This window comes from Rhineura floridana, chromosome 11 (assembly GCF_030035675.1).
Source record: "Rhineura floridana isolate rRhiFlo1 chromosome 11, rRhiFlo1.hap2, whole genome shotgun sequence".
NCBI classification, from domain to species: Eukaryota; Metazoa; Chordata; class Lepidosauria; order Squamata; family Rhineuridae; genus Rhineura; species Rhineura floridana.
The window spans coordinates 24,569,353-24,589,748 of record NC_084490.1 but is presented as its reverse complement, the minus strand read 5'-3'; positions in this window follow the sequence as shown (position 1 = coordinate 24,589,748).

Below are 20,396 nucleotides of genomic sequence, written 5' to 3'. Positions count from 1 at the left end.
GGGCGCCGAATGCTGCAGCACCATCAAGGCCCGTGCTGTCATTCTCCCTGACTTCAGCCATATTTCCTGCTGACACCACTGGCCTCCGGATGGGCGCAGGCAGGGAGCGGCCCAGCTGCTACGGAGTGCCTCGTCTCCGGGATCTGGAGGCACAGCCTAACGCCTGAGAGTTATTTTAAACTGGTGATCAGAAGGATTGAACGATGGATCTCTCCTCATCTCCTCCTATTTTACCTTATCTTCTTTTTCAGCAGCTGTTCCTGATTCCCAAAAACATTTGATTCCTTTCTGGTGGTGTTTGCTGACATCAGCTCCTCTCAGTTATCTATAAGCAAATGCATTGTGGTCCTAATTCTAAATGATAAAAAATGCCATACCACAGCTTGTGGACAGTGTTATTCCACCTCCGTGCCACATGTGCACACATCCATTCCAGTGAAATCAGTTTTGCACTACATTTCTGTGACTTCTGGTGCCAATAGAACAGAATACAATCCTGAAACTGTTTTTTCTTCATTCATCGTAACTGCTGGGCATATAGTCAATCAATCAACAACCCAAAATAATCTAGTGAGAGTCTTTTATGGGGGGAAAGGCAAAATGCCACATTTATTCATTACAATTCAGAAATCAAAGTAACATATCTCTTTCAAACACACATATCACAAACACACTGCAGGACTATTTACCAGGATGGGTGTTGTGACTACTAAGTGGTCAGTCTAGCAGGCACAGCGATAGATGGAGTCAAGGTGTGGTGGAACTTTCACACTGCTCCTGGGATACAGAGGTCTTGCACAAAAAGGGCTGTATCCCTCTGGGGTTCCTACATGTTCTCTGCCTCAAGTTGTTAAGAAATTGATGATCTGAGCCTCTTCCTCTGTTCATTTGTACTTCCCAAGGTTCTTCAGTGCATGATAGGCTGCTTACTATCATAATTGCAGGGAACGTCAGCATTACCAGCATTGTTTTTTTCAGGGGAAGATTAGGTACCAGCCATCCCTTGGAATGCTATTTTCCTTCATCATGCTTCTGAGGTTTCTCTTAATCATGGATCAACCTGTGATGTCTGAGGACCATGGTTGCATTCAGACTGTACTTTATTCTCTTTCCCCAACATTTCCTTTCCTTGTGTTTTATGTGATCTTTCACATAATGTAGAAGCCACTTCTGGAAATCTAGTGGAATCAAGTGGAAGTGTGGCACTCATTTCCGTGTTAATTGCTTCCAGAAAAAATTACAATCCCATTAACCTGGAAAATAATGTTTGGCATTTTATTTTTTCAGTGGTTTTCTTGGGATCATGCCACCACCCTGCCTGTAACAACTTTTGGGGTGGTATTCCAGCATACAGAAGCACACATGCACATAAACGGGTAGTGGTGATACAGTCCAATCATGTCCTCTGTTGTGTTACACCACACCCGGTGTGTAACTTTAGTGTGACATGGCAGTATATTGATTTTTAAAAACCCACAGTTCCCAACACAACATGTTCTGCAGCATGAAAGGAACATTAGAAATTGGGACAGAAGCATTAGCATTATAATAAGAAAAGATAACACAACAAACTCCATGTCTGAATGCAGCCCAAGGCCCTTATTGATGGTTCTTAACTCTAAAGCTTTATGATGGTGCTGTAGAGGCAGAGTTCTAATGTCCTGTTGATTTGTGATAGTCATCAGCAGTTCAGCTCAGCTTCCCCCCTGCTTTGTTTTCTTGAGTAATTTTTGAGCAGAGTCATCATCCATTCAAACCATTCATTCATAGGGTTACAATACATAATTGGGAAATTAAAGACAGCAGTAGGACAAGGAAAGATGGCAGATATACTGAGATCAGAGCTTGGAAGATTACTTTTAAAAAGTAATAAATTACAGTTACAATTACTTGGCCCAAAAAAGTAGTAATTACCGTTACAATTACAATTGCTCTGAAAGTAACTGATTACTTTCCTTTTTCTCAAAAGTAATCACTACACTTACATTTCAGTTACTTTTTTTAAAAAACTCCTGCAAGGTGCTGGCCTTGGCTGCTGCACATCTAAGAAGCCTAAAACAATATTAAAAATAAACACACACACACGGGGTAGTAGAATAAAAAAAATTATCCATAAGATTAACATAATGGCGAGACTTCCCAGGAGGATCCCTCCACCTGTGCTGCCTCTGAGACGGGCTCCCATCTTGGATGAAACTTATCCAGTTTTAAATTCAGTCAGAAGGGTTTTTTCTGACTGGGGATTGTCATGCCCCCCAGACCCTCAAGGTACTGGGTTCATGCATCAGGCTCAGACCCCCACCCTTAGGGAAATGAGACTGGAACCAAAAAGCTATTACTTCACCCTTGCCAAGGCTGTGTACGCTCACAACAACCCTGCAAGGTAGAAGGTAGGCTGCCACCACCCCTGTATACTGGTCCACTCAGAGCCAGGGGATCTCTGAGCCCAGAAGATATATAAAACCAAGGTCCTAAAAGGCAAGAGTCACAGTTACACTCCTTGCCAGGCACCTCTGGTTTAACACTTAAAAATCCAAGCTTTTAACTTCTTAACCCTCTTTGGTAGTGAGTGACTGAGATAGGTCAAAGTACTGAATTCAGAACCACCCCTTCTCTCAAATGAACACACCAGGTTAAATAGAAGTAGCTTTATTAAGAAATATAAGTGCACATATCATATAGCAGCAAGTAATCCTTTAAGACCATTCACCCAACAGGGGTTTAGGTTCTTACAAGAGAATTCATACACACAACAAGAAAATAACAAACTAACTCACCTAACTACTTACTCACGAGGTAGTTGGTTGCGTGGCACCTCTCCTAAGAGAGATGGATGTTCAACATAAAACAATGGAACCAGACATAGGCTGCCTTCCCATAAGCAACCCCTGGAACCATAAGGCAGAAAGGTTTGGAACTCTGGTGCCAGTCAGCATAGGCAGAGAACAGAGAACAAAGGCTATGGGTCTCTAGCCCTATACTTAAAGGAAAAAGATCCTAACGGTCCAAGATTAATTGACCAATCAGGAATTGGCTGATGTAACTTTCTTCTCGATGTTTCTCACATTTTCGCGCCTTCAGGCCCCCCTCCCAACTGTGTTTTCCAACTGTACAGGCCAAGGATGACCTTGCGTACCAGGCACTTGCTAATCAGCACAGATAAACAGGTGCAGCTTGTTAAGGCTTCTTCTAACCGTCTTCAGCTGGGAAGTGAAACTCAAATTTGCAAATTGGCAAAGGCTTGTCTTTTCTAACTGTAACCACCTCCCAGAGTCCCTTACTGGAGCCAAAGTATTGTTATTAGATTTTTAATAACTCATGACCATTACAGGTTCATGACATCCGGATTTCTTCCAGATTTCTTCCGGATAAGGAAGAAGCGTGAGATCTGCCACATAGTTTTGTTTCGATTGTTGGAGCCTGGAATTCGTCAGAATTGTCTGTCTTCCAGCAGTTCAGACAGAGCGAGGATTTTATGCTAGCTCAGCTGGATAAGTGACCCGTTTTTTTTTAACGGACTAGCAGGCAAACCTCCTGTCTACATTTATCATTTTCTTATCTATATAGCTAAAGAGATTTGTCAAAGTAACAGCAATTAAGATAACCTAGATGAGGTAAGACTATCCTTCTTTATTTACGGAACTAAGGAGGAAGAAAATATAAATAGCTTATCTTTTTTTTTATTGCAAAAAGCTGACATGGAAAATTGCGTTTTAAAGATTACAATGGATGAGAGCTTTCTGATTGGGAGAGATAAGAAATCTTTTTGATTTACAAGACTTTTGTGTAATATATATAAGGGACTATTTTTTCTGATCTACTTTTTTGTTGTTGTTGTTGACGAATCTGCTCATTCTCTCTGCTACTAGTTATTTGAACGCTGTGAACTAAAAGCTGTTTTTGCACTTCTGGACATTTAAGAGATAAGGACTGTCTAGCATGTGACGTTAGTTGGTTGGAAAGATTAACTCCTTTGTAACTGGATAAAGAAATAAACTGCTCTTTGCTTGGGACATTGAAAATTGAAGGAGTTTTGTTCTTTTGGTTTTAAGAATGGCAATTAAAAAGATCATGGATGTACAAGAAGGGACTTTATTTCTAGACATGCTTCAGAAAATAATGGATGGGATTAACTCAATAAAACAAGAACTGAGAAATAATAGACAAGCGTGGAGAACTGAATTTCATGAAATGAGACAGGAGCTGAAAGAAAGATTTGATGAGTTGGATTAATTGACATGTTTATTTAGAAAAAAAATTGATTGACATATATCTCAAGGATTGGAAACTTCTCTTTGACTTTTTGTGGAAGATTAAATGGTATGTTGTTAATGAGATTTGAAACCAACTAAGATAACTGCTGGAGGAAGGTGATTTTATAATCTATTAAGAGATAGGTCTGTTATATATTATAGATTTATAGTTGAATTATAGTGTTTTGAAATTACTGGATTTAGTAGATTTGATGAGCTGGATTAATTGGCATGTTTATTTAGAAAAAAAATTGATTGATATATATCTCAAGGATTGGAAACTTCTCTTTGACTTTTTGTGGAATATTAAAATGATATGATGTTAATGAGATTTGAAACCAACTAAGATAACCGCTGGAGGAAGGTGATTTTATAATCTATTAAGAGATAGGTTTGTTATATATTATAGATTTATAGCTGAACTATGACAAATCGGAAATCAATATTTTTATATATATGTATTTTTTTTGTATTATATTAGTTATTGATTTGTGTTGTTTTCTTTTTGTATTATTTTGGTTTTGAAAATGAGAATAAAAATTAATTGAAAAAAAGAAAAGATTAACATAATGGCATAACAGTATCTCACATCCCCCCAAGCAATAAAGATACCCCAACTCTTGAAATCAAATTTTACACTTGAAATGCTTTTATAATATGTTTCTGTTATGTCTCAAAAGAACAAGATGCTCAAAGAGCATGTCAGACAAGGAAAGTCTTTTTACAGTCATTACGTTGCCACCAGTACTGAACAGGCGTTCTACTGCGGCGCTTGAAGGCATGCCTGTGTTGTGCTGCAAAAAACACCGCAGCACACGTGGAAAGCCATGGAGTGATGACACTTCCCTGCTGGGAGACCTCAGGTACCTCACCAGTTCCTCCTCAGCAATGTCCACTGCTGACTTCTTGCCCTGGGGCAGAAAGTTAAAGAAGTCATCTTCTAAGTCATCTCCTTCCTGGTCTTTATCTGAAGACTGATCACTGTCCTCATTAAGTACACCCATCTTTATTTCAGCTTTCAACAAGGCTTCCATTGTGTATCTAAGAAAGAGAGAGGATATGTTAACACATATATGTTAGGAAACCATCATCTGCTCTTCATTTCCTGATGCTTGTCATGTCCCCTGGTTCAGGGTCCAGCCTGAGCCTGTGGTTGATGACATGGAAGGTAGGAAGGTGACCAAGTCACCACACTCATGGGGCAGCACAGCAGACCCTTAAGGATTACCTGCAGCAACCCAAGGTTGTGATGAGGAGCCCCAGGAAGAAAAGGCCCAGCCCCTGCCTACCACCTTAAGCCCTCTGATGCCTCCCTTGAGACAACATTTCCCTTGGAGTAATCCACCCAAAGGGCTTCCCTAATGTTCTTACTTGTTGGTATGGGTGGTGGCCTGACACGATTCCAGCCGATCTAGTTTGAAGCGAGGGTGTAGGCAGGCTGCCAGAAGAAGCCTCTTGTCCTCCCAGATAGCTGCAAACCGCTTTCTTAGGGCTTCGCGCACACCTCTCAGCAGCTGAAAACAGTATGTGTACCTCTCAGGTTTGTTTTCCAGTCCTTCTAACTTGCGGTCCAGATTGCAGAGCGTTGGTAGCAAATACCCCATGAACATGCCGTTCTCCCGTTGCAGGATATCTAGGGACTGGGCTAGTGGCTCCATAATCTCTGTGTACTCCTGTACCGCTTCAATCTCAGCAGCTGTGATCCTGGACAAGGAGCAGCGGTCCATTATGGCATGCATTTTTAGTGGCACAGTTGACAGGAGCTCATGTAGTTGCTTCAACGCATCAAAGGTGGAATTCCACCTGGTCTTATTCGGTACCTTCAGATACACATCACATTGCGCACAGATATACTCAGCAATCTGTGCTGACTGGTTCTGCTTGGACCACAACTTGCTGCACTTTCCCATCAAGGAACGAAACTGTTTCTTGAAAGGACCAAGAAGACTACTTTTGGAGGAGTCAGAAAGCATGGCCTCTATGTCTTGTGTTGCCACAAGGTTGAGGGTGTGGCTAGCACATCTCTGGTGTGGTGGTAAAACAAAATCCTCTCCTGAGTCTGCAGCTTCTTCCTCTGCCTCAGGTCCTGTGTCCAGGATCTCACAGATAGGCACAAACTCCACCTCAGCCTCCTCCTCCTCCTGGTTATCACCATCGTTGTCACTGGTGCCTGCAGCTTCCACTGGTTCTTTGGCCATGAAAACTCTGAACGCTTTCACAAAGTTGGAGCCATTGTCTGTAGTAGTGCACATAACTTTGTTGTGGATCCTGTACTGCACATGTACATCATGCAGTGCTTTTGAAAGTACATCGTATGTATGGCGCCCCTTCAGATGCTTACAAGCCAAGGCCCGACCTCACGTTTCAGGGTAGTTGGGTTGATCCAGTGGGCTGTTACCCCAAAGTAACTCTTCTTGCCATTGGTCCAACAATCTGCAGTGGTTGCTATATATGCCACAGCACCTATTCGGTTTGCAAGAGTTTCTCTCATGTGGCATGCTCTCTTCTCAATTCTGTCTCTCAGAGTCTTGGCACATATGATGGTGAGATCTTTGGGGAGTCCAATGCGAACCAGATTAATGAATGATGGTTTGTCCACAGTCTGAAGTGGTAATGTCTCCTCTACAATGAAATCAATGATTCTCCTGTCAAGATTGCTCTGGGTGACAGGCTCCCTGCCAGATCCCCACCTCTCAAGGGTTGTCTGCTGCTGCTTTAGCATTTTGGGAGGAGGGGTGTCATGCATTGGTTCAGGAAGGCCACGTCTCCTTGCCTTTATTGCTTCTTCAATTGCTCTCAGCTTCTCAGAGTGTGCCCTCTGAGGAAGAAGAACAAAGCATGAATCGAAGAAAAAATGGAAGAGGAACTTCACAATTTAAACATAAATAGACAATGGACACTCTTTGAGGACCAGCATGACAAAGGCTTACCTCAAAATGTTTCTTCACATTGGATGAGGAGGAAACAGCTGATCTCAGATTTTTGATCCTTGGAAGGCAGTAATTGCATCGTACAACAACATTTTTCCCACTCTGGCTCACAAATGTACAAGCTTTCTCAAAGCCAAACCATGGTACTTGCTGTTCTGCAGATATGGCTGTGGGCAACTGGCACTGCTTCATGCCCTCCTCCTCCTCCTCATGCACAGGGCCTCCTTTCTGAACCTCACTTTCTAGTTTTGCCTCCTCAGGATCAACAAGCTGTGACTCAAGTGGCCGCACTAACTGACTGCTGCTGTCAGCAGCAAAACCTGCAACAGGCGTCTCTGTAATAAACAAGAGATAATGCTCCTATATGGGTGAACTTCAGCTGTGATGTGCCCCCATCTCTTCCCCATGCTGCAAGATCCCCCAGTCAGAGTGGAAGTAAGCAGGTCGATAGCACAATTAAAAGAGATCCTATTTGCATCATTTTTGCTCACTGAATAACCCTGCCTGGGCCAGTCTAACCTACTATCTCACAGGGTTGTTGTGAGAACAAAATGAGACTAGGGTTCAAATCTCCACATAGCCATGAAGCTCACTGGGTGACCTTGGGCCAGTCACTGCCTCTCAGCCTCATGAAAACCCTATTCATAGGGTCACCATAAGTTGGAATCAACTTGAAGGTGGTACATATATTTTTTATTTTGAATATGATGATTATGATAATAAATATGCAGCATTTCAAATTAATTCTGTATGAGAAGCATTCCATGCCAAGCTTGGAAAACCAAGGATGAGGTATAAAATGTAGACAAGAATACTTTTGACAAAATGCCATTTATCTTTTATATCTATATCTATAATTAGCAATACAGCTGAATGATGTATGTAAAGTATTTTTTCTTTCCCTTTTCTTTTTTATTAATATTTTAGTACTACTGCTAAAGTTCTGATGAAAGAATAAAGCATTCATTAGCCAAATTCAAATGATTAGAACACATCACATAAATTCCACTGAAGTTGGAGTTTTTGCCATAGAAAATGAAAAAAACATATAACCTATGATAGCCCAATAGACGATCAGAACTAATATAAAACCCTATTGCTTCTCATTTGCAAATCTTGCAAGATCTAAGGTAACTCTAGATCATGTGAGTTCAGGTGATGCATGTTATGTACATTTGTATAGATATTAGCAGAGATTGTCAACAGTTTATCTCTCTCTGGGACTGGGAATCTCTCTCTTTCTCACAGAACATGAGTTTGAGAGCTGGGGGACTGAGAGGAGGAGCTGCAAGGACCCTACTTCTCACCTCATCTCTGCCAAGAACAAAAAAATCAGCCTTAAGCCATTTATTATACGCCTAATGATTTTTTATTATTATTATTATTACTGAGACAGTTTTTGTCCCACATACAATTCAGTCTTGTGATTAAACAGGACAAAAATACAAATAAAAAGAAAGATGGAGTTCAAATAAATATACAATAAAAAGCTAGCCGGCATTTTAAAAGGCAGGAGTGCTCTCTCTGGATAAATACAGCACACAGGTATGCATAGGAACAAGGGGGAGAGTTCAAAAAGGGGGGGAAGGAAGAGAAGTAGGCCAGAGCTTGGAAAAGTTACTATTTTGAACTACAGCTCCCATCAGCCTAATCCAGTGGCCATGTTGCCTAGGGCTGATGGGAGTTGTAGTTCAAAAAAGTAACTTTTCCAAGCTCTGAGTAGACTGAAGTTTCAGAAGTGCCTTGTGATTGATGGGGGGGTGGCAGCAAGGCAAGGAGAGGCAGTGGGAGGGGCAGAAGGGGCCACGGGGGGCAGGGAGGCAAAAATGCCACAGGGGGGGCAAAAGGGTCTGCGGGGGGGCACACACACACACACAAATCATCGTCACTCACCTCCACAGCTCTTCGCCATTCTGCTGCTGCCTTCTCCTCCATTGTCCGTGCCCTGGCTTTTTCCTCCGGCGTCCATTTTTTCCTCTCAGATGCTAGCAGGCCCTGCCTATTCACCTCTTCCCTCGTGCCTCCTAACACAGATCACGAGGGAAGAGAGAGTCTGCGCAGAGGTCCAATCAGTGTGAGGCACATGTCTTGTGTTAACCAATCACAGCCAGGAGCTGACTTCCCCTTGTTCCCGCCCCCAAGTAACGTCCAACCTAACGTGGAAACGTTAAAGTTGCAGCTGAAAAGTAGGGAAATTACTAGTCATTCCGTTACTTGCCAAATGTAATGGAATTACCCACTCGTTATTTAAAATTGTAACTAATTACAAGTAACATTAAAAATAATGAGTTACTTCCAAGCTCTGACTGAGATATAATCTTGTACAACTTTAGAGAGTGTACATCACACAATACATTTTACTAGACTTATAACAATGTGTTTTTGATTTAATTTATTACAGCCCATTGGCCAGAATAAGAACAAACATAAAAACAATACAAACAAATATAACAATAGATCATCATTACATAAGTAAAGGTGTATAATAATCAGGTACAAATTGGCTAGAAAAAATGTATTAACATATTGAGTTATTACTCTTCCGGCTCCATATTAAAAGATGTATCTAGACATATATATAAAAGATTCAATTAAAACTATATCAACTTTGTATATGTTACGTAGAGTTTTTTAAAATATTAGATCTGACAGCTATAGCCGCTGCAGAAAATTTTGCTACTGCTAGTGATATACTTGGAGAGCAATCTTCCAGAAAGTATTCTTGCAATGGTATCCACGGTTTATGTGCTATATTTGATAAAAGAGGTAAAATAAATTGTTGTCTGAGCGTATTATAGAGAGAGCAATAAAATAGAACATGAGTGTTATTTTCAACTGCTCCTTCACCACAGGGACAGTGTCGATCTTCATAAGGAACCCCCGCATAGCGACCCTCGAGAACAGCTGAGGGGAGGACATTTAGTCTAATCAGGGTAAAAGCCTTACGAAATTTAGGGATATTTAGATTCATCAAATATGGCATTGGGGTAAAACATCTAGGGTTATGCATTTGCTTTTTAACAAGCATTAATTGGTGTTGGAAGTCAATGTCTTTTAGGCATTGACGTACTTTTATTAAGGTATTTTCAAAACCCAATCGTTTGATAATATGAAGTGAAAAACCTAGTTTTGAGAGTTTGTCAATTATTAATTTTACCCAAAGCGAACGAAAATTATCTGTTAAGATATCAGGCGATAAACCTATTGGATTATAAATAAGTTTCAGCCATGTCTTGATTCTCTGAAACCAAATCTTGGACTCTATTGTTTGAACGCCTGCCTCTAAACGAAGGATATGATTAGGTATACATCTAGGGACAGCCATGATTGATCTTAAAAATTTAGTTTGGACTGTTTCATAATCAATAAACTTCGTATTTACATTTGCTTGAGCACCATATGTCATTTGAGGGATTATTTTCATATTAAAAATTTTAAGAGCAGGGGAAATAGATTGACCACCTTTGGTGTGATAAAATGCTAAGAGCGCTTTCATAGTACGACGGGCATTAAGAGTCATTGCTTTGGTATGAAGATGATGTAAACCAGAAGATTGAAAGACTTGGCCGAGGTACTTATAGGATTGGACTTGCTCAATTTGTTGGCCATCGATTAGCCATCGATGTTTAACTCTCTTCTTGGTAAATGCTATAATTTTTGTTTTCTGATAGTTAATTACAAGGAATTCAGATGAACAATATTTTACCAGATTTAGTAGCAGTTGTTTTAGATCTACAGGGGATCTTGATAATAATGCCACGTCGTCAGCATACAGTAGTATGTTTCTTGGTTTTTTTGCTAAAATTGGAGGATGGGAAGAAACTGTAGCTAACTTTGAAACCATATCATTTATATATAAGTTAAAAAGTGTTGGAGCTAGTACACAACCTTGTTTGACCCCTCTTGATGTTGGAATATTATTAGTAAGGTGGCCCTTAGAGCTACATCTAATTTGGAGTGAGGTATTTTGGTACAAACCTTGAATTAAAATAAGTAAGCATCTATCCATTCCCAAGCTATTAAGTTTAGACCTTAAATGATGATGAGATATTGAATCAAAGGCATGTGTAACACAATTCCCTAGCCCAGGAGTGGGACACCGCTGGCCCAGAGGCCAATATTGGCCAATCAAGGAGTCCAATTTGACATGTGCGGCCATTTTTCCAAAACAGTGCTCAGCTGCTCATCAGATGACATCACAGATGACTTCACCTGATGAGTTCAAGGGCACAGATCCTGCAGCCAAGGCAGCAGTTTTTAATCCCTTTGCATCAGCTGAAGACTGGGGTTAAAGCACTTTCCAAAAAGTGCTCCTTGAAACAGGTCCATGCTTACCCTTCAAGAGTGTAGCAAGTGGGAGCAGGGGGAGAGAAGAAAGGAGCAGGTACCTTTCTCCTCTACCCACCCTGCTGCAGACTGTCTGCTCATGTAAAGGAGAAGTATAAGACTGCTTCAAAGAGAGTTCTTGCAAAGGGCTTTCAGACAGCCCCCATGCTCCTGTTTGAGCCTCAGGTAGAAGAAAGGGAGCTCTCTCAAATCCCTTTGTAAAAAAGCTGTTTGTGACAGCTGCCCCCTTCTCTTGAAACACTGGAGAGAGCTAGCAGTCACAGGGGTAGGGGACCATAATAAGGCCTTTGCAAGTCTCCCCCACCTCCTTTTAAACTTCTTTCTTTGACGTCCTTCCCTGGTTCTCCCTGTCAGGTTCCCACCTGCTTGTGGCTACTGCCTTTCACTAGGCACCACCAGGGACACCACCAGTCCGGACCGTCCTTTATATGGTTTCTCACTCCGCTCTAGCACAGATCTCACTAGATCCCACTGCTAGGCAACACCACCAGTCACGGCCTGTAACCAATACTCCCAGAGACTTTGCTTGAGTCTCTCTCTAGCTGATTACTTTTGCGACTGAGTGCTTATGCTGTTCCCAACCCCCTTGTATCTTTATATAAAAAGCATACAACTCTGGGTTGCTCTGGATACTTGACTTGTTACAATTCCTCCCTTCACCTCTGCCACCATTAGATACAGATTCTGTTCAGCCTTGGTAATTACCTTGCCCTCCCTTCTGGTCTGTATATTCCCCAGCCAAGGATCAGGCCTTTGGTAAACCAAATAAGTATTTATTTACTAATAACAGGAAATAACAAAATTACTTTAGGAATGTTTCACAAGCATATGGTTTCATATATGGTCACTCTTTATGTTTCTGTTCAAATATATCCTCTTTAAATATCAGCCAAATCCAATCCAAACTTCCCTCAGAACTCTGCCAACCAACTCCACAATCTCTCTCTAACCGACTCTCTCTCCCACCTTCCAACTGACCCCCCTTCATCACTCACAAACCTCCATTTATTATTATTATTATTATTATTATTTATACCCCGCCTTTTGGCCAAAGGCCCTCAAGGCGGCTTACAAAGAAAAATAAACATAGGTAAAAAAATACATCAATAAAAGCAATACAATTTACAAAAATTAACTAAATAACAAATAACATTATTAAGAAAAAATGTCCTTTTTGTTCTATGCAAGCCTCACAAGGGTCTGTCCTATCCTTTTGATCCTCCAGCAAGAGTTTGTTGCCACATTCCAAAGTGGGTGAAGTTGACTTGGCATTTGGACTTCTTGGCCATGGAGCACCCACTTGCCCAGGATGTATTCCACGTTGTTGTGCACTGTGTTGTCATCACCCCCCTGGTATGGCTGGATATGAAACGCGACCTTGATAGCATATCTCTTTGCTCCGGGCTCGCTCCTCGGCTGCTGCCTGTTCTATGGCTAATTTATGTAATTAATTGCATGAATTATGTAAATTACATCATCACTGCGTTATTCCACTCCATTGATCTCATTTTTGGGTCCCATAGGCCTCAGAAGTAAGTCTTGGGAATTCCCATATCACATTAAAGGTCCATCAGAGTGCTCATCTACAATATTTATACCTTCAGCCAGCCAGCCACTCAGCCAATCATCATCCAGCACACTTCAGCTTCTCACCCATGTACTCCCCCTTTCTCTCTCAGTCATTTACCATACATCACCCAATAGACCCGCACTTACCATATTTACAGATGCTAACTTACAGGAACATCACACTGTCATTGGGGGCTTAATGGGGAAGCAGGGGGAGACTTGCAAATCCCGCCTGTCAGTCATATGACAAAATAATGACATCATGTGATTGACACGTGGGTGGCCCTGGTCCAGATAAGCATCTGGCCCTTGGAGGCAAAAAGGTCCCTGCCCTAGTCCTTGACTCCATCCTTCTGAATTCTGGGAAGTTGAAACTTTCCTAGGGATATCTCGATATATAGATGAAGTAGCATTCCCTCTCAAGAGTCAGGAGTTGCCAAATCTAAATCCTGATTCAGAAAAAAAAAACAAAGATTAGTTCCTCCTTTTTTCAGTATTATGCAGAGATTAAACTGTGCTTTATAATTTGGCTTTACACCTGGCTTATTAGGTGGAGGTTATGACTAGCAGTGTGTTTGGTCAGCTGAGGCTGGTGTGCCAGCTGTGCCTACTCCTAAGTCAGTCTGTTCCTATGCCCGAGACTGCTACCTTCCACATCAGGAGCACCTCTGTGTTCTCTGGAGTAAGCCTCAATCTGTTAGCCCTCTTCCAGCAATTATCACCTCCAGGCACAATTCAGAACATCAATAGCTTCCTTTGTATGGGATGAAAAAAGTTGATAACAAAACTTCACAAATCCAAGGATGATCTCTCCCAGTGGTTCTATGTAGATTTGAGATAATATTGGGTTTAAGATCAGTATTTGTAGGATACCATGAGCCAATGACCATAATGTTGAACAGGAGTCTGCCAGCATCAACTTTTGGAACTGATTCCCAATACATGTGTGCGTGTGTATGTGTGTGTGTGTGTAAATATATATAAATAGAAATAGTCAGTGTGGTGTAGTGGTTAGAGTGACAAACTGGGACCTGGGATACCAGGGTTCAAATCCCTGCTCAGCCATGAAGTTCACTGGGTGACCTTGGGCCACTCACTGTCTGTCAGCCTAACCTACCTCACAGGGTTGTTGTGATGATTAAATTGGGATGTTTGTATGCCACCTTGAGCCCCTTGGAGGAAAAGTGGGATATAAAAGAAAGAAAGAAAGAAAGAAAGAAAGAAAGAAAGAAAGAAAGAAAGAAAGAAAGAAAGAAAGAAAGAAAGAAAGAAAGATATACAGTATTAGTTCCTGCACTTTATTTATCATTACATCACTGCTCTCTCGTTGTCTAACAGAGCAATCCAAGCTATGTGAAAGGACCATGATTTACACTCACTGGAGATAGGCTGGCATAAAAACCACTGAATCGAAAACTCATTTGGAGATGGCTAGGCAGGGCAGAGGCTGACAGAACAAGCCCAGGTGGTATTTCTCAGGTGAAAATCAGGCCAGATGAGTCCAGGGAGACATGGGAGAAATGTCATAGGGGAAGAGATGAAGAATGCCCAGAGTGGCCAAAAGCTTACTGTGGTTGTAGCATGGGGCTTGCTGGATGAATGCTGATTCCCCTGCTTCATATAGATGAAGCAGTTAAGGGCTTCATCTATATGAAGCCCTTGGGAAAAGTCATCAGGAGATTTGGGGTGAGGTGTCAGCTGTATGCTGACGATACCCAGCTCTATTTCTCTGTAACATCTGAATCGGGTGAGGCTGTGCAAGCCCCCTTAGCCTAACCTACCTCATAGGGTTGTTGTGAGGATCAAATGGGGAGGGTAGACCCATGTATGACGCCATGAGCTCCTTGGAGGAAAGGTGGGATATAAATGTAATAACTAAATAAATACATTTCCATGAAGCCACGTTTATTACTTTCAGCATGGTTGTCTTTTTCAGTCTTTGGTTGTCTGTGGGTTTGTTTTTTTTTTTGCAACCTACATGAGCAGCAAGGGAAAATACCTGGCAGCTGTGGAGATCTCTTTCATCATAGACTATAGTGCTGGGTTACTGGGTTGCTTATTTTTCCTGAAATGTACAGTTTTGTTGAGGCTTGAGCTGAGTAACAGCAAACTGCTAATAAGGCTAATAATATGAATTAAATATGTCCCCTTTGCTATAGATTGTAATCAAGTGGTTGAGGTGTATTTGTATAGTGTAGTACAGCAAAGAGTTTCTCAGCAACTCACTTATCTTAATCTTTTGGCTTTTGGAACAGGCTAGTTTTACTGTGTTTTTAAATTTTTAACTGTTTTATATACTGTTTTATCGTGTACGTCGCCCAGAGTGGCTGGCTCACTAGCCAGATGGGCAACTAACAAATCTCATTATAAATAAATAAAATAAATAAATCTTATCCACAGGTCTCACTAACTGGGAAATTCATTTGGTGAAATGAATCAAGAATTGCTTACATGGAAAGTATCACACATGTGGACACCATCCTCTTCATTTTATTTTATCTTCCCTTTCAGCAATGGTTCCTACTGAACCAAGATGTTTTTCTCTTGTAGTATCTGCTGACAAAGAGATGCCTTGAGCAATTCATATGAAAATTTACAAGTATGAAATGTTGAGTTGGTTGGATTGTTGAGTGTCAGGGAGAGAGGGGGTTGGTGGAAAATGACAATAAAAGTTTGTGAGTGGCTGTGTGAGGGGCAAAAAGGAGGGGGGAGAAAAGATATATGGAAGTATTAATGAAGGGAAGCAGGAAACTGAATGGGAGCCTGAGAACAACGAGAAGGGACAACAAGGAGTGGGGGGGCTTAGATCATGGCAAACATGGTCATTGGAGCAGAAGATGGTTGGGAGGTGCAGTAGGAGGGAACAAGGGTGTCTCAGATGAGGACTACAGGGACCATGCAGATATTTTAGACAGGTGCACAGCAAGGGAGGTTCAGCAGTAGGCATCAGTAAGAGATCACCAGGGGTTCACCAGGTGGAGCAGTGTCATAGCCTGAAGAACACCATAGCATGATGGTGATATGCAGCCATGCCATAGGGGTCTTTAAATGGATTTGGATGAATTTAATGATCCTTTTGTTTGGAGAGATACTATAAACTTTCCAAGAATGCCTCTACTCTTAGCTATTATATCCAGGTTTGTGAGTTAACAGAGGTGGTGAATGCTTACAGCTAAAACAATGTTCTCTTTTTAGCAATCTAATTGGATTTGGATGTAGTGTTATGTCCTATTTCTAATTTATGTATAGCATGTATGTCAATACATATGGTGTTTAATCTATTATGGGGATTGTTTTAATGTTTTTGCAGTTTTGGGAATTCAGTTAAGTTGTTTTAGTTCTGTAGAATATTTTTGAAATAGGAAAATGCCAGATACCTGTCAACATTTTGTAATATTTTATATTTAATATTTTGTGTTTAACAACAAAAAATCTGTATTTAGTACGCTGCTATTTATAATCCTCATATTCAGTACACCTATATGTATTTTTAGTTATTTTTGAAATCAGCACATTGCTATTCAGCTATTTGTAGCAGTGTATTTCCCCTGTGTGATATTACTTTAACTGCAGTGTGCTTTGTAGCACTTATTGTTGAGATACATTATACAATTGCTGCCCCTTGGGTGGGATTTGGTAAGAAAAAACTATATCCTAACTCCATTCAGTGGCACTTGGGAGGCCTGTGCCCAATATAAAACACAAACATATGCCCCCAGCATCCAAAGCAACTCTGCTAATTTCACCTAATCCCCACATAAATCCTACTAGGCCTATGATACCTGGGCACAGAGGATATCCAGTGATGCATGGCATGGGATGCCACTCCATCTCCTAATCCTTTTAATGTGCGTGCCACTGTATGTGCAGGATAAGCTGTTGCCACAGCCTCCGCTCTATCATTCTGCCTGGGGGGGACCTCCTCTCTTGCATCCTCCTCCTCCATGTTGTGGGGATGGGTGAGCACAGGATGGATCAGCAGTGAATTAGCAGCAGCAGATAGATGCCATTCCTAGGGAGAACTTCTTCCATCTATCTTCTCTCACCCTCTAAATCTTCCATGGTATAATCCTGCTGCTTCTGCCACCATTAGATCTTAGTTGAAAAGATGACTTCCGGGAAGGGTGACTTAGCCTGTGCCTGCTTTTGAGACGGGCTCCTGCCTCAAAAGAAGCTTATTCAGATATATCAGTCAGTTTTTTCTTTTTTTTTGACTGATTAAACTTCTCCCGGGTAGGGAGAAACGAAGAGATTAACCTCAAAGCCTATTTTTGTTGGGACGACCAGATCTCATTAATTTATGGGACGAGGTCCAGCCGACGAAGGTGGGACGGATTTTCAACAGCAAGCTCTATCTGTTAAAGCGAACGTTCATCTTATCTTCTAAGAGAGAACGCATTAACAGGCAAGCACCCTTCTTTCTATATTTTTCTTTTACTTGACTTAAATTGTTGCTGTTTAAAAGAGATTTGCCAGATTGATCGGTTTTTGACATCTCACTGGGGAGCCGTAACTTCTCTCTGCTACGCACTAATTAATAGCTTATCTCTGTTTTTGTTGCAAAAAGCTGTCCTGGATTTGCATTCTAAAGATACACACAGAAGAGGGATTTCTATTCCAGATTTTTATTTTGAAAAATATTATACTGTTTTGAGACTACTCTCTTTTTGGTCTATTTTATTTTGACGAATCTGTTTCTTGACGATTGCCATTAATTGTTTCGATCCTGGGAACTGCATTTTGTTTACTTAACTATTGGAGAGATAAGGCTGTCTGCTCTGTTTATACTGTGATGTCACCAAGTTTGGAGTATTAACCCAATTGTTGCTGAAATAAGAAGTGGTTTTCCTATATTTTTCTTTTAAAATGGCAATTAAGAAAGTGGCTGAGAATCTGGAAATAACTATGTTTCAGAAAATAATGGATGAGATTGAGATAACGAAAATTGAATTGAGTAAAATGAAGCAGGAGATTAAAGATATAAGGGTCCCTGTGAGAGAGGTGACCCTGGAAGGGGTCCCTGTGAGAGAGGAGACCCCGGAGATTGGAACAGGGGTCCCTGTGAGAGAGGAGACCCTGGAGACTGGAATAGGGGTCCCTGTGAGAGAGGAGATCCCGGAGATTGGAACAAACGTGGAACAGGAACAAGATTTGGAGTCTATGGACTTTAGAAATAAAATCTATTGTTTGGAACTCAATGTTATCTCTGAAGAAATTAATGAAGATTCTAGAGATAAAGTTATCAATGGCATGGATTATCTTCTGGACTGGAATGATGTGATGGAGCCCAATATAGAGAAAATCTATGGAATTAACTGCAGCCATGTGACAATGGAAAAACTTTTAAGAGATGACCCAGTGTATTTTGAAAAAAAGAACAGAGATATGATTTTACAGCAGTATTTCAGCAACCTATTCAGAATGGATGGCAAGAAAATATTTGGGATAGAGGTAATTCCCATCAGACTCTTACTATATGACTATGGCTTTGACAGCAAGATTATTATGGAATACTGATAATGGAAGATTGGATATTGAAATTACTGGACTTAACAAGACTACTGAAGATGGAAGATGGAAAATGGAACTAATAGAGATAATAGAACAATGGCTACTGAAATTACTGAACCTAACAGATTCTGATGTGATGGATTAATTGAAATGTTTATTTTGACTATGGTTATGACAATAAGATTATCATAATTAGTAATGAGATGGATTAATCGATATGCTTATCTGGAAAAAAAAATTGATAGATATATTTCTTAAAGAATTGAAATCTCTCTTTGACTTTTTGTGGAAAGAATAAAGTAATGTTTATGAGATTTGATGATTAAGTAAGATAACTACTGGAGGAAAGTGATTTTATAATATGACTTAAGAGACAGGATTGCTATATATTATAGACTTATAACTGATTTGATCTTTGACAAATGGGAAGTCAATATTTTACTCTTTATTTTTTATTTTTGTTTTTTTTTTCTTTTTTTCTTTTTGTTTAACTATTTTTGATTTTGTTTTTTGTCTTTGAATGTTTTATGATTTTGTCTTGTATGTTTTATGAAAATTTGAATAAAAATTATTGAAAAAAAAAAAAAGATCTTAGTTGAAAAGATATATTGCAACTTTTCTTAAAATATTGCCTTTTCCTTTTCAATTGAGCTCCATCATTTTTTGGAAAATGTCTCATTTGACAATTGTGCCAGAGACATTTCCTTCAACCAAAATGGGGAATTTATAACTAGATTTGATATTATCAACTTGATTGTTTCTTTCAACCAGTACTAGTCAATTCACAGAATGAATGTTGAGGGGATGTGTAATGCGGAATTTTTAGATACAAATAGTAAGTAAAATATATTCTTTTAGAAATTATAAGGATAATAATTTTATAAAGGAGCAGCAGGCCAGAAAAGTAATCCTCTCCTTGGTACTGACATCTCTGCCTGTTACATGTAGTCATGGTAACTGGTATGCATGGTACAGCTTGGCTCAAGAAGATAAGATAAACGGAACAGAACACTGGTACAGGACATCTCTGTGCTCTCCAAGGCCTGAGAAGGATTTGTACTGGAATGTATTAGCTCATAGTAGAAATGTGCTGGTATGAGAATTGTTTAACATTACCTAACTGGCTAGAAAATAATGTAGACATTGTTGTCTCTACTTAATGCTTATGTGTAACTCCCTGATTGGGATATGCTAATGTCTTTGTCCTGGAATGTATAAAAAAACCAGGCAAGCAGTGCCGTGTTGCAGAGCACCACCAAACATCAAGGGAGACTGGCCATACATACACTCGTTACCAATAAAGGCCTATATTTGCTGCATGCCTGTGTGTTCAATTCCTCAAGGACCCCCAGTCCATCAGACCCCAGGGTCCTCCAGACCAAGTATTCACTATCAATGAGGATGGTGCAGCTGGTTTAACTAGGGAGGATCCAACTGCAGGCAGTTATGAAAGTCTTCGCATTTTGTGTAAACGTTATTCATAATGATGTGTAGAATTAATTTCATTTGACAGTAAGAGCCCCTGTTAAAATCCTGGTATTTGATCGAAATGAGCACAATTTACAAATTTATGAAGAAAATAAAGGACCACAGATTTCTGTTGTGGTCCCGTGCTCTTAACTTTATTTACTATGAAATGTTTGAAAGATTTAAAATAGTATGTGATTGTATCTCTATTATTTTAATATATATAACAACTGATGTTCTTTAACATTTAGTCAAACTCAGTGCATTCAACTAAACTAGATGTTATCTTAACCTTTGGCCACATCTATCTATATACAGT